This window comes from Callospermophilus lateralis, chromosome X (assembly GCF_048772815.1).
Source record: "Callospermophilus lateralis isolate mCalLat2 chromosome X, mCalLat2.hap1, whole genome shotgun sequence".
Classification (NCBI taxonomy): domain Eukaryota; kingdom Metazoa; phylum Chordata; class Mammalia; order Rodentia; family Sciuridae; genus Callospermophilus; species Callospermophilus lateralis.
In genome coordinates, this window is record NC_135325.1 from 58,981,238 (window position 1) to 58,995,682 (window position 14,445).

The window sequence follows — 14,445 nt, forward strand, 5'->3', positions numbered from 1 at the left end:
GTGAGAGGGGTCTCCCGCCTGGATGGAAGACCTGGCTGCTACAGTATAGGAGCTCCCCTGACACCCATGAGGGAGGAGTCTCCCACCAGGAGGCTAGAGTTCCCTCTACCATGCCTGCAGCTGTATAGGAGTTCCCCAGGACACCCAGGTGGAAGTGGTCACCATCTGGAGGGTAGAGTTCCCTCTGCCCCACCTGTGGTGGTATAGGAGGTCCCCTGACACCAAAGTGGGAGGGGTCTCCCGCATAGAGGGGCAAGTCCCCTCCACCCTGGCTGCAGCAGTATAGAAGCTGCCCCAGACACCCAGTTGGAAGGGGCCTCCCGTCTGGAATGTCGAGTCCCCTCTACCCTGGCTAGGGCTGTATAGGATCCACCCCCTCCACAACCAAGTAGGAGGGGTCTCCCGCCTGGAGGGGTGAGTCCCCTCTACAGTGGCTGCTGCAGTATATGAGCTCCAGCTGACACCCAGGTGAAAGGGGTCTCCCACCTGGAGGGGTGAGTCCACTCTACACTGGCTGCAGCGGTATAGGAGCTCCCCTCCATAGCCACGTGGGATGAGTCTCACACATGGATGGTCAAGTCCCCTCTACCCTGGCTGCTGCGGTATATGAGGTTTATGAGTTCCCCCTACAACCTGATGGGAGGGATCTCCCGCCTGAAGTGAAAAGTACCCTCTAAGCTGGTTGCAGTGGTAGGAGAGCTCCCCCGACACCCAGGGGTGAGGGGTCTCCTGCCTGGAGGGGCGAGTCCCCACTACACTGCCTGCAGCTGTATAGGAGCTCCCCTGGACACCCAGGTGGAAGGGGTCTCCTGGAGGGGCAAATCCCCTCTACCCTGGATGCAGCGGTATAAAAGCTCCTCTGACACCCAGGTGGGAGGAGTCTTTCGCCTTGAGGGGCAAGTCCACTCTACCCTGGCTGCAGCGGTAAAGGAGCTCCCCCCTGACACCCAGGTGGGAGGGTCTTCCACTTGGAGGGGCGAGTTCCCTTTACCCTGGCTGTGGAGGTACATGAGTTCCACCAGGTGAAAGGGGTCTCCCGCCTGGAGGGGCGAGTCCATGCTACCCTGGCTTCAGCAGTATAGGAGCCCCCCCACCCGCAGGACACCAAGGTGGAGGAGTCTCTTGCCTTGAGGGGCGAGTCCCCTCTACCCTGGCTGTGGTAGGATATGAGCTCCCCATGACACCCAGGTGAAAGGGGTCTCCCGCCTAGAGGGGTGAGTTCCCTCTACACTGGCTGCCCTGGTGTATGAGCTCTCTGAGACAACCAGGTGGGAGGGGTCTCCCGCATGGAGGGGCGAGTCCCCTCTACCCTGGCTGCTGCAGTATATGAGCTCCCCCACCCAGTACCCAGATGGGAGGGGTCTCCCGCCTGAAGGGGTGAGTCCTGGCTACCCCAGCTGCAGCTGTATAGAAACCTCTCCTCGCCAGACACCCATGTGGGAGGGGTCTTCTGCCTGGAGGGGCGAGTCCACTCTTCCCTGGCTGCAAAGTTACACCAGCTCCCCCTGACATCCAGGTGGGAGGGGTCTCCTGCCTAGAGGTGTGACTCCCCTCTACCCTGGCTGAGGCGGTGTACCAGCTCTCCCAGACACCCAAGTGGGAGGGGTCTCCTGCTTGGAGGGGCAAGTCCCTTCTATTCTGGCTGCTGTGGTATAGGAGCTCCCCGCCCCCCCCCCCCACATACCTAGGTGGGGGCGTCTCCTGCTTGAAGAGGTGAGTCACCTCTACCCTGGCTGCAGTGGTATACTAGCTTTCCCTGACTCCTGTGTTGGATGGGTCTCCTGCCTGGAAGGGTGTATCCTCTCTACCCTGACTGCAGTGGTGTGTGAGCTCTTGCAGACACCCAGGTGGGAGGGGTCCCTCTACTGGAGGGGAAAGTCCCTTTTGTCCTTGCTGCAGAAGTGTAGGAGCTCCCTCCACACCCAGTTGGGAGGAGTCTGCCGCCTAGAGGGTGAGTCCCCTTTACCCTGGCTGCGGAAGTATAAGAGCTCCCCATAACATCCAGGTAGGAGTGGCCTCCTGCCTGGAAGGGCAAGTCCCCTCTACCCTGGCTAGTTCAGCATAGGAGCCCCCTACCCTACACCTAGGTGGGAGTGGTCTCCCGCCTGGAGGGGCGATTCCTCTCTACCTTGCCTGCTGCGGTATAGGAGCTCCCCTGACACCCAGGTGGGAGGAGTCTCCCGCCTGGAGGGGAGAGTCCTCTCTACCCTGCCTGTGTTGGTATTGGAGCTCCCCAGGACACCCAGGTAGAAGGTGTCTCCCTACTGGTGGGGCGAATCCCCTCTACCCTGTCTGCAGCAATATATGAGTTCCACCAGACACCCAGGTAGGAGGGGGCTCCCCGCCTGGAGGGGGGAGTCCCCTCCGTAGTGGCTGTGGCTGTTTAGAGCTCCCCCCAGACACTCAGGTGGGAGGGGTCTCACGCCTGGATGTGCAGTCCCCTCTCCCCTGCCTGCAGTGATATAGGAGCTCCTGCTGACACCCAGGTGGGAGGGGCCTCCCGCCTAGAGGGGCAAGTCTCCTCTACCCTGGCTGAGGCGGTATAGGAGCTCCCCTGACATCCAGATTAGAGGGTCTCCCAACTGGAGGGGTGAGTTCCCCTACCCTGGCTTCCCCGGTATATGAGCTCTCTTGGAACCCAAGTGGGAGGGGTCTTCAGCCTGGAGAGGCAAGTCCCCTCTAGCCTGGCTGCAGTGTTAAAGGAGCTCCCTGACTACACCCAGGTGGGAGGAGTCTACTGCCTGGAGGGTCGAGTCCCCTGCACCCTGGCTGCAGGGGTATAAGAGCCCCCTCTGACACCCAGGAGGGAGGGGTCTTTCGCCTGGAGGGGTTAGTTCCCTCTACCCTGTTTGCAGCAGTACAGGGACTCCCCTGACACCCAAGTGGGAGGAGTCTGCCGCCTGGAGAGTAGAGTCTGCTCTACCCTGTCAATGGTGGTATAGGAGCTCCCCCTGATACCCAGGTTGGAGGGGTCTCTTGCCTGCAGGGGTGAGTCTCCTCTACCCTGGCTAAGGTGGTATAGGAGCTCTCCCACCCCCCTGACACCCAGGTGGAAAGGGTCTTTCGCCCGGAGGGGCGAGTCCTCTCTAGCCTGTCTGTGCCTGTTTCCAGCACACCCCAACACACAGATATTAGGGTTCTCCCTCCTGGAAGAAAGAGTCCCCTCTCCCCTGGCTGTAGAGGTATAGGATCTCCCCCCTACATCCAGGTGGGAGGGTTCTCCTGCCTGGAGTGGCAAGTCCCCTCTACCCTGCCTGTGGCAGTATATGAGCTCCCCTGAGAACCAGGTGGGAGGGGTCTTTTGCCTGGAGGTGTCAGTCCCCTCTATCCTGGCTGTGGCTGTAGAGGGGCTCCCCCCAACACCCAGGTGAAAGGGATCTCCTGCCTGGAAGGGCAAGTCCCCTCTACCATGGTTAAGGCATTATAGGAGCCCCCCTACCCTACACCTAGGTGGGAGGTGTCTCCCGCCATTAGGGGCGAGTCCCGTCTACTCTGGCTGTGGTGGTATAGGAGCTCCCCTCAACACCCAGGTGGGAGGGGTTCTCCGCCATGAGGAGCAAGTCCCCTCTACCCTAAGGCGGTATACAAGTTTCCCTGACACACTGGAGCGGGGGTCTCCTGCCTGGAGGGGTGAGTGCCCTCTACCCTGGCTGCAGCATTATACAACCTCCCTGTGACACCCAGGTGGGAGGGGTCTCCCGTCTGGAGGGGCAAGTCCCTTCTACTTTTGCTGGTGTCATATAAGAGCCCCCTCCTACACCCAGGAGGGAGGGGTCTCCCTCCTGTAGGGCGAGTTGCTGCTATCCCTGCTGCAGCTGTATAGGAGCCTCCCTTCCCTGACACCCATGTGGGAGGGGTCTTCTGCCTGGAGGGGTGAGTCCCCTCTACCCTAGCTGTGGCAGTATAGGAGCTCCACCTGACACCCAGGTGGGAAGGTTCTCCCGACTGGAGCAGAGAGTTCCTGCTACCCTGGCTGCGGAGGTATACAAGCTACCCCAGACACCCAGGTGGTAGGGGTCTCCTGCCTTGAGGAGCAAGTCTCCTCTACTTTGGCTGGTGCCATATAAGAGCTCCCAGGACACCCTGGTGGGCGGGGTCTCCCGCCTGTAGGGGTGAGTCCCCTCTACCCTGACTGCGGCAGTATAGGAGCTCCCCCAGACAACCAGGTGGCAGGGGTCTTCAGCTTGGAGAGGTGAGACCACTCTAGCCCGGCTATAGCAGTATAGGAGTTCCCCCATACACACCTGCCGCAGGCGGGTTGCAGCAGAATAACCAGGGGGGGGGGGTGACGAATAACTTGTGTACGTTGATGCAGCAGGAATGGAAGGCGTTTATTGTAGGACAACCGAGGTATTTATACATTTTACACAGCTTATCTTAATTAGCATAAACTAGATACAGCAGTCAACCAATAAGGAATCTCCACACTTAATGGCTTGCTTTTGTTACTTCACAAACCACTCCCTCTGGCATTTGGCCAGGCGCCATCCAGACTTGTTTACAGACTCTAACATTTCTCTGGCAAAATAACAGGTGCCAATCTGACTTGTTTACAGACCTTAACACACACCCAGGTGGGAGGGGTCTCCCACATGGAGGGGCGAGTCCCCTCTACCCTGGCGGTGGGAGTATAAGAGCCCCCTCCAACACGCAAGAGGTAGGGGTCTCCCGTTAGGAGGGGCAAGTTCCCTCTACCCTGGCTGCAGCAGTATAGGAGCTCCCCTGACACCCAGGAGGGAGGAGTCTCCCGTCTGGAGGGTAGAGTCCCCTCTACCCTGGCTATGGCGGTATAGGAGCCCACCCACCCCACCTAGAGGGGCAAATCCCCTCTACCCTGGCTGTGGTGATAATGGAGCTCCCGCAGAGACCCAGGTGGGAGGGGTCACCGCCCTGGAGGGGCGAGTCCCCTCTACACTGGCTGCTGCCATATAGGAGCTTCCCTGACACCCAGGTGAGAGGAGTCTCCCGCCTGGAGAGGCAAGTCCCCTGTACCCTGGCTGCTGTGGTAAAGGATCTCCCCCAGACCCCCAGGTGAGAGGGGTCTCCAGCCTGGAATGTGAGTCCCTTCTATTCTGGCTAGAGCGGGGTACAAGCCCCCCACCTGACACCTAGGTAGGAGGGATCTCATACCTGGAGGGGCAAGTCCCCTCTATGCTGGCTGTGGCGGTAAAGGAGCTCCCCCGCCCCCCCCCCCCCCGACACAAAGGTGGGAGGGGTTTCCTGCCTAGAGGGGCTATTCCCCACTATCCTGGCTGTAGCGGTATACCAGCTCCCCCCCACACACACACATCCAGGTGGGAGGGTTCTCCCTCATGGAGAGGTGAGTCCCCTCTACCCTGGCTTCAGTGGGATAAGAGCTTCCCCTGACACCCAGGTGAAAGGGGTCTCTGCCTTGAGGGGCGAGTCCCCTCTGCCCCCATTCAGCGGTATATGAGCTCCCCCTGACACCCAGGTGGGAGGGGTCACCGCCCTGGAGGGGCGAGTCCCCTCTACACTGGCTGCTGCCATATAGGAGCTTCCCTGACACCCAGGTGAGAGGAGTCTCCCGCCTGGAGAGGCAAGTCCCCTGTACCCTGGCTGCTGTGGTAAAGGATCTCCCCCAGACCCCCAGGTGAGAGGGGTCTCCAGCCTGGAATGTGAGTCCCTTCTATTCTGGCTAGAGCGGGGTACAAGCCCCCCACCTGACACCTAGGTAGGAGGGATCTCATACCTGGAGGGGCAAGTCCCCTCTATGCTGGCTGTGGCGGTAAAGGAGCTCCCCCGCCCCCCCCCCCCCCGACACAAAGGTGGGAGGGGTTTCCTGCCTAGAGGGGCTATTCCCCACTATCCTGGCTGTAGCGGTATACCAGCTCCCCCCCACACACACACACATCCAGGTGGGAGGGTTCTCCCTCATGGAGAGGTGAGTCCCCTCTACCCTGGCTTCAGTGGGATAAGAGCTTCCCCTGACACCCAGGTGAAAGGGGTCTCTGCCTTGAGGGGGAGTCCCCTCTGCCCCCATTCAGCGGTATATGAGCTCCCCCTGACACCCAGGTGGGAGGGGTCTCCGGCCTGGAGGGGCCAGTCCCCTCTAGCCTTGCTGTGGTGTTATACAAGATTTCTCCAACACCCAAGTGGAAGTGTCTCCCTCCTAAACGGGAGAGTCCCCTCTACCCTGGCTGCAGTGGTACACAAGCTCTGCCAAAATGCAGGTGGGAGAGGTCTCCCACATGGAGGGGCAAGTCCCCTCTACCTTTTCTGCTGTGGTATACAAGGTCCCCTTGACACCCTGCTGGGGGAGGGTCTCCTGCCTGGAGGAACAAGTACCCTCTACCCTAGCTGCAGTGGTATATGAGCTCCCCATCGGACACCCTGGTGGGAGGGGTCTCCTGCCTAGAGGGTCTAGTCCTCTCTACCCTGGCTAAGGTGATATACAAACTCCCCTGACCCCCAGGAGTGAAGGGTCTCCTGCCTGGAGGGGCGAGTCCCCACTACCCTGGCTGCTGCAGTATAAGAGCTCACCACCCCCCTCCGACACCCAGGTGGGAGAGGTCTCCTGCCTAGAGGGGCGAGTCCCCTCTACCCTGGCTAAGGTGGTATACAAGCTCTCCCTGAAACCCTGGTGGGAGGGGTCTCCCGCCAGCAGGAGCGAGTCCCCTTCACCCTGGCTGTGGGGGTATAAGAGCCCCCTCAAACACCCAGGAGGGAGGGGTCTCCCACCTAGAGAGGTGAGTCCCTGTTACCCTGGCTGCAGCTGTATAGGAGCCCCACACACACACCCAGGTGGGACGTGTTTCATGCCTGGAGAGGTGAGTCCCCGCTACTCTGGCTGCTCTGGGATAGGAGCTCCCTCTGACACCCAGGTAAAAGGGGTATCCCGCCTGCAGGGGCGAGTCCCTGCTACCATGTCTGTAGGTGTATAGGAGTCCCCCCACAGCAAACCCATGTGGGACAGATTTCATGCCTGGAGGGGCGAGTCCTCTGTACAGGGGATGAGGCAGAATACAAGCTAGCCAGGACACCAAGGTGGGAGGGATCTCTCCTGGAGGAGCCAGTCTGCTCTACCCTGACTGCAGCAAGAGCTCCCCCAAACAACCACATCCCTTTTCATTCACCCAGGCCCAGGTGATAGCACTTGGCTCTCAATTACTGGGCCAGGCTCCTTGCTTGAACTCCTAGCCGCCCTTCTCAAGGACCCTGTCCCTGCCCCTTGGTTTCAGGCCCCTTTCACCGGCCCCCTCCTGTAACTCCCCTCTGCTCCCATTATGCTGTGGTATCCTGGCACTGTCCAGACCCTCTGCTCCCCCTGATTCTTTCTAGCCTGGGCTCCTCAAATGGGTCCTGGCTGCCCACTGACCCTAGCCTACACTCTGCACCACAGGTATCCCCTCACAGTGCACGCTTTTGCCCCTCCTTTGGTCCAGGTCCCTCTCTGAGGATCTACTCACCTGGGGCAGAGGAGCTGAATTCCCTGGCCTCTGCACCCTGAATGTTCCCAGTGGGAAACAGCCCTGCCACTCGCCTGTGTCCCCTAGGCCACTTGAACCTTGATGCCTGGCAGTTAACATGTGACTTGCTCCAACCCAGCCCTGAGATATCCCCTCCCTTCCCTCCAGTGCCCTCTTGCCTTGCATGCTGCCCCTACCAAACCCAGCCTTCCCTAATTCTGGTCCTTTGTGCTCCAGTCCCAGGGCCTGGCTGCTCATCTGAGCCCCAGACTCCTTTCCTCATGTCCTTTAGTGTAGGCAGGAGTCTCTTTGTGTTGGGTCTGTCCTGGGGGCCTCTTGCTTGTGCCCACCAGGGGGCTACACTAAGTGCCCCTTGCGCTTTACTCTGTCTTCTGGTCCTCGTGCAACCCTTCCTCATCTTCCCCTCGTGAATTCCCCCAGCATTTGTGGGTCTCCTTCTCCTTGGGTCTCTTATCCAGGGTTGGTCAGGTGGGTACCTTTCCTGGGGTCCTGGATTGGGTCCTGGGTCTAGCCCCTGTGAGCATCCACCACGAACCCCCGCACTGCCCTCCTGTTGCCCTCCTACTGTCCCCCTTCCCTTGCCAGACCTCCTTTGCCTGGTCACTGGCCCTGGATTCTAATCTGGGCCAGGGCGCCTTATGGGAAAGAGAGCCCTGCCCCTCGCCTGGGCCCCTGGTTCTCCCTGGGTGCTTTGTCCTGCACCTTGAACACTGACACCTGGCAGTGGCCTTGGGCCTGTACCTGCCTGCCCCTGTTGGATCTCCTACCTTCCCACACAAGTCTTGTCCCTGTCCTGAGCTCCCTGCCCCAGCCTCAGCACTTGGCATTTCCATTCCCTGTCCTGGCTCCTTGCTTGAGCCTCTGGTGGCCCTTCTTGCCCAGAGCATGCCTAGGCATTGACTGTAGGCCACTCTTGGTCTGCTTCCGCGTTCCCCTTGGTGTTTCTGCACTGCAGTCCACTAGTGCCACCTGCCTGCCAAGCCCTGCCTTTCCCTGTTCTCCCCTGACGTGATCCTTCCACTAGGTCCCTAACATGGGCTCCTTGCTGGGGTCCAGGCCCTACCCCACCAGCACCTGTCCTCCGGCTCTTCTCACTATGCCATACTTTGGCCCTCCTTTGGTTCCTGTCCCTGCCAAGCCCCCTTTCCTGATGCCTTTCCCAGGATTCACACCCAGGTCAGGGGAGTGGACCTGGTCTCTTGGCCCTCCTGGCTACCTAGGGGAAAAAGTAGCCCTGTCCCTTGCCTGGGCCCTTTGGCCTCCTTCAGCACAGATCCTGCTCCCCAACCCTGACACCTAGCCATGTACCTGGGCCTTGAACCTTCCTCCTTGTGTGCTATGAGCTCCCCTCTCTCCTCTTCCTACCCTCCCCAGCCCTGCTCTGGTCCAGGTGTCTCCCTGAGAATCTACTTATCTGGGGAAGAGGAGTGGATTGGCTTGCCTCTGCACCCTAAAGGCTCCTATGGGAAACAGAGCCCTGCCCCTCGCCTGGGCCCCTTGCTCTCCCTGGGTGCTTGGTCCTGCACCTGGAACCCTAACACCTGATAGTGGCCCTGTGCCTTGAGCCTGCCTGCGCACTGCTGGATCCCCAGCCTTCCCTCCCAAGTCTTGTCCACTGTCCTGAGTCCCCTGCCCAAGCCCTGGCCCTTGGCTCTCCATTCTCTGGCCTGGCTCCTTGCTTGAGCCTCTGGTGGTCCTTCTTGATCCTTGTTTTCTGGGCATTGCCTGAGGGCACCTCGCTGGGGCCACTTCCCTGCTCTCCTTGACTTCCCTGTACTGCAGTATCCTAGGGCAGACCCGCCTTATGGGCCCTGCCCTTCCCTGCTCTCCGCTGGCCTATGACCTCCTCTAGGTCCTTAGCCTGGGCTTTTTGCTGGGGTCCTGGCCCCCACGCCACTCACACCCATCCTGTGGCCCTTCAGGCTGTGTCCTCCTTTGGCCCTCCTGTCGTTTCTGTCTTTGCCAGGCCTGCTTTTCTGATCCCCTTCCCAGGATGCTAACCCTGGCCAGGGGACCTGACCTGGCCTCTTGGCCCTGTGGGCTCCCTTTGGGAAAACCTAGGCCAGCCTCTGGCCTGGGCCCTAGGCCTTCCTGAACCCTGACACCCTGCAGTGGACCTGGGACTTGAGCCTTCCTCCCACTGTGCCATCTGCTCTGCTTTCTCCCTTCCCTCCCCTCCCCATCCTTGTCCCTTTACATTTACCTAGGACCAGGTACTAGCACTTGGCTCTCCATTACTGGGCCAGGCTCCTTGTTTGAGCCCCTTGCTGCTCTTCTCGAAGACCTTTTCCCGTTCCTTGGTTTTGGGCCTCTTTTTACAGGCCACGTCCTGTGCCTACCCTCTGTTACACTGGTGCTGTGGTATCCTGGCACTGCCATGACCCTTTGATTTCCCTGCTTCTCCCTAGCCTGGTCTCCTCAAATGGGTCCTGGCTGCCAACCAACCACCCCCACAACCTCTCTACTCCAGGTATCCCCTCAAAGTGCCCGATTTTGCCCCTCCTTTGGTCCAGGTCCCTCTCTGAGGATCTACTCACCCGGGCAGAGGAGTGGAATTGGCTGGGCTCTGCGACCTTAAGGCTCCCTATGGGAAACACAGTCCTCCCCTCGCCTGAGTCCCCTTCACCACCTGAAACTTGAGGCCTGGAAGTTCACTTGCAAATTGCTCCAACCCATCCTTGAGAGATCCCCTCCCTTCCCTCCCCTGCCCTCTTGCCCTGCATGCTGCCCCTACTCACACCCAGCCCTCCCTAACCCTGACCCTTTGCGCTTCAGTCCCCAGGCCTGGGCACCCACCTGAGCCCCTGACAGTGTTACTCATGTCACTTGGCATACCATGGAGTCTTTTCCTATTGGGTCTGACCTGGGGGCCCCTTGCTTGGGACTGCCAGTGGGCTCCCCTAGTTGCCCCTTATGCTTTTCTCTGTCTCCTGGTCCTCAAGCAGCCCTTCATCTGCTTCCCCTGTGCTTTCCCCTGGCTTTTGTAGGTCTTCTGTTCCTTGGATCAATCATCCACAGTAGGTCAGGTGGGTTCTTTGCCTGGGCACCTGGCTTGGGTCCTGGATCTTGCCCCCCCATGCACCCACTGAGACTCCCCACCATGCTCTCCCAACGCCCTCCTCCTGTCCCCTTTCACTTGACAGGCCTCCTTTGCCAAGTCCCTGTCCCTGGATTCTCATCTGAGCCAGAGTGCCTTATGAGAAACTGAGCCCTGCCCCTGGCCTGGGTCCCTTGCTCTCTCTGGGCCTTTGTTCCTGCACCCTGAAACCTGACACCTGGCAGTGGCCCTGGGCCATGAGCCTGTTTGCCCCCTGACTGATCCCCTGCTATCCCTCCAAAGTCTTGTCCACTGTCCTGAGCCCCACTGCCCAAGCCCTGGCCCTTGGCTTTCTGTTCCTTGGCCTGCCTCCTCGCTTGAGCCTCTGGGGGCCCTTCTTGCTCCATGCTTCCCTGGGCTTGGACTGTGGCCTCGCTGGGGCCAGTACCCTGCTGCACTTGGCTTCTCTGAACCTCAAAACCCTACTGCCGCCCCCCTGGCCTGGGCCATCCTGTAGGTCCCCAGCCTGGGCTCCTTTCTGGAGTGCTGGCCCACACTCCATCAATACCCTTCTTCTGGCCCTTCATGCTATGCCCTCCTTCGGCCCTTCTGTTGTCCCTGTCCTTGCTGGGCCCCTTTTCAAGATCCCTTTCCAAGGATGCTCACCAGAGCCAGGGGACTGAAACTGGGTGTTTGGCCCTGCAGGTTCCCTTTGGGAAAAAGTAGTCCTGCCCCTTGCCTGGGCCCTTAGGCCTCCCTCATCCCGGGCCCTGCTCCTCAATCCTTACACACAGCAGTGAACCTGGGCATTGAGCCCTCCTCTCCCTGCGCCATCCACTTCCCTCTCTCTCCTCGCCAGCCCTGTCTGATTTCATGGGATCCATGACTGGGTCCTGGCCCTTGGCTCTCCATTCTTGGGCTTGGCTCCTTGCTAGAGACCCTGGTCACCCTTCTGATGACCCTGTACCTGTCCCTTGATTTCAGGCCCCTTGCTTGGTGCCCCTCCTGTTCCTCTCCTCTGTTCCCCTTGTACTGGGGTATTTTGTCATTGCCAGGACCCTCCCCTCCCCCTGCTTCTCCCTAGCCTAGTCTCCTCCAATAGTTGCTGGCTCCCCACTGACACTCCTCCAATCCTGGACCAAAGGTATCCCTCACATGGCCCTCCTTTGGTCCTGGTCTCTCTCTGAGGATCTACTCACCTTGGGCAGAGGAGTGGAATTGGCTGGCCTCTGGGCCCTGAAGGCTCCCTATGGGAAACACAGCCCTGTCCCTTGCCTGGGCCCCCATTGCCACTCAAACTTGACACCTGGGAGTAGATTTGGGCCTATCATGACCTTGATCTTGGAGATCCCCTCCCTTTCCTCTCCTGCCCTCTACCTTGCAAGCTGCCCCTAAGCCAACCCAGCCCTCCCTCACCCTGACCCTTTGCCCTACAGTCCCAGGGCCTCGCTGCAATCCTGAGCCCCTTACCGCTTCCATTGTGTCATGTTGCTTTGCCTGGTGTCTCTTTGTGTCTTACCTGGGGGCCCCTTGCTTTGGCCCCCTAGGAATCTCCCCTCTGTGCTCTTTACACTGCCCTCTGTCACCTCATCCTAGCGCCACACCTTTCTCTCCTTCCCCTAACACTTTTTCCTGGAGCACGGGCCTCCTGCTTATTTGGTCACTAATATCATTTGGTGGGGTTGGTCCCTTGCCTGGACTCCTTGATTGGTTCCTTGTTCTTGCCTCTCTCTGTTCCCACCACAACCGTTAACCGTGCCCTCCCATCACACTCCTTTTGGCCCTCGTCTCTTGCCAGGTTCCCTTGGCTGGTCCCTGGCCCTTGATCCTCATCTGGGCCAGGGCGCCTTATGGGAAACAGAACCCTGACCCTCGCCTGAGCTACTTGCTCTCCCTAGGCCCTTGGGGCAGCACCCAGAAACCTGACACCTGGCAGTGGCACTGGGCCTCAAGCCTGCCTCCCCCCTGCTGGATCCCCTTCCTTCCCTCCCCAGCCCTGTCCACTGTCCTGAGCCCCCTGCCCCAATGCTGGCCCTTGGCACTCCATTCCCTGCCCTGGTTCCCCTTGAGCCTTTAGGGGCCCTTCTTTCTCCATGCTTCCTTGGGCTTGGACTGTGGCCCTCGATGGGGCCACTTCCCTGCTCCCCTTGGCTTCCCTGAACCTCAGAACCCTAGTGCAGCCCTGCCTTACCGGCACTGCCCTTTCCTGCTCCCCCCGCCCCCGGCCTATGACTTCCTCTAGGTCCCTTGTCTGGTCTCCTTACTTGGGTCCTGGTCCCCACCCCACCCAAGCCCGTGCTGTGGCCCTTCAGGCTGTGCCCTCCTAGGGTCATCCTGTAGTTTCTGTCTCTGCTAGGCTTGCTTTCCTGATCCCCTTCCCAGGATGCTCACCCTGGCCAGGGGATCTGACCAGGCCTCTTGGCCCTGCGGGCTCACTTTGGGAAAATGTAGCCCTGCCCCTGCCTAGGCCCTTTGGCTTCCCTCAGCCCAGGCCCTGTTCCCAAACCCTGACACCCTGCTGTGTACCTGGGCCTTGAACTTTCCTCCCACTGCACCATCTGCTTAGCTTTCTCCCCTTCCTCCCCTCCCCATCCATGTCCCTTTACATTTACCTAGGACCAGGTACTAGCACTTGGCTCTCCATTACTGGGCCAGGCTCCTTGTTTGAGCGCCTTGCTGCTCTTCTTGAGGACCCTTTCCCTTCCCTAGGTTTCAGTCCTTTTTTACAGGCCCCATCCTGTGCCTACCCTCTATTCCACTGGTGCTGTGGTATTGTGGCACTGAAGGGACCATTCGCTTTCCCTGTTTCTCCCTAGCCTGGTCTCCTCAAATGGGTCCTGGCTGCCAACTGACCACCCCCACAGCCTCCTTACTCCAGGTATGCAATACAGTGCCCGATTTTGCCCCTCCTTTGGTCCAGCTCCCTCTCTGAGGATCTACTCACCTGGGCAGAGGAGCATAATTGGCTGGGCTCTGCGCCCTTAAGGCTTCCTATGGGAAACACAGTCCTCCCCACGCCTGAGTCCCCTTCACCCCCTGAAACTTGAGGAGTGGCAGTTAACATGAAACTTGCTCTGACCCAGCCCTGAGAGATCCCCTCCCTTTCCTCCCCTGCCCTCTTGCCCTGCATGCTGCCCCTACTCACACCCAGACCTCCCTAATCCTGACCCTTTGTGCTTCAGTCCCCAGGCCTGGGCACCCACCTGAGCCCCTGACAGTGTTACTCATGTCACTTGGCATACCATGGAGTCTTTTCCTATTGGGTATGACCTGGGGGCCCCTTTGCTTGGGACTGCCAGTGGGCTCCCCTAGTTGCCCCTTATGCTTTTCTCTGTCTCCTGGTCCTCATGCAGCCCTTCTTCCCCTTCCCCTTGCGCTTGTAGGTCTCCTGCTCCTTAGTTCCCTCATCCACAGTCGGTCAGGTGGGTTCTTTGCCTGGGCACCTATTTTGGGTCCTGGATATTGCCCCCCAATGCACCCACTGAGACCACCCGCCGTGCCCTCCCATTGCCCTCCTCCTGGCCCACTTCACTTGGCAGGCCTCCTTTGCCAGGTCCCTGTCCTTGGATTCTCATCTGAGCCAGAGCACCTTATGGGAATCTGAGCCCTGCCCTTTGCCTGGGCCCTTGCTCTCTCTGGGCCTTTGGTCCTGCACCCTGGACCCTGACATCTGGCCGTGGTCCTGGTCCAGGAGCCTGCTTGCTCCCTGCTGGATTTCCTGCTATCCTTCCAAGGTCTTGTCCACTGTCCTCAGCCCCCTGCCCAAGCCCTGGCCCTTGGCTTTCCATTCCCTGGCCTGCCTCCTTGCTTGAGCCTCTGGGGGCCCTCTTGCTCCATGCTTCACTGGGTTTGAACTGCAGGCCTCGCTGGGGCCAGTACCCTGCTCCCTTTGGCTTCTCTGAACCTCAGAAACCTACTGCCACCCGCCTGCCCGGCCCCACCCTTCCCTGCCCTCCCCTG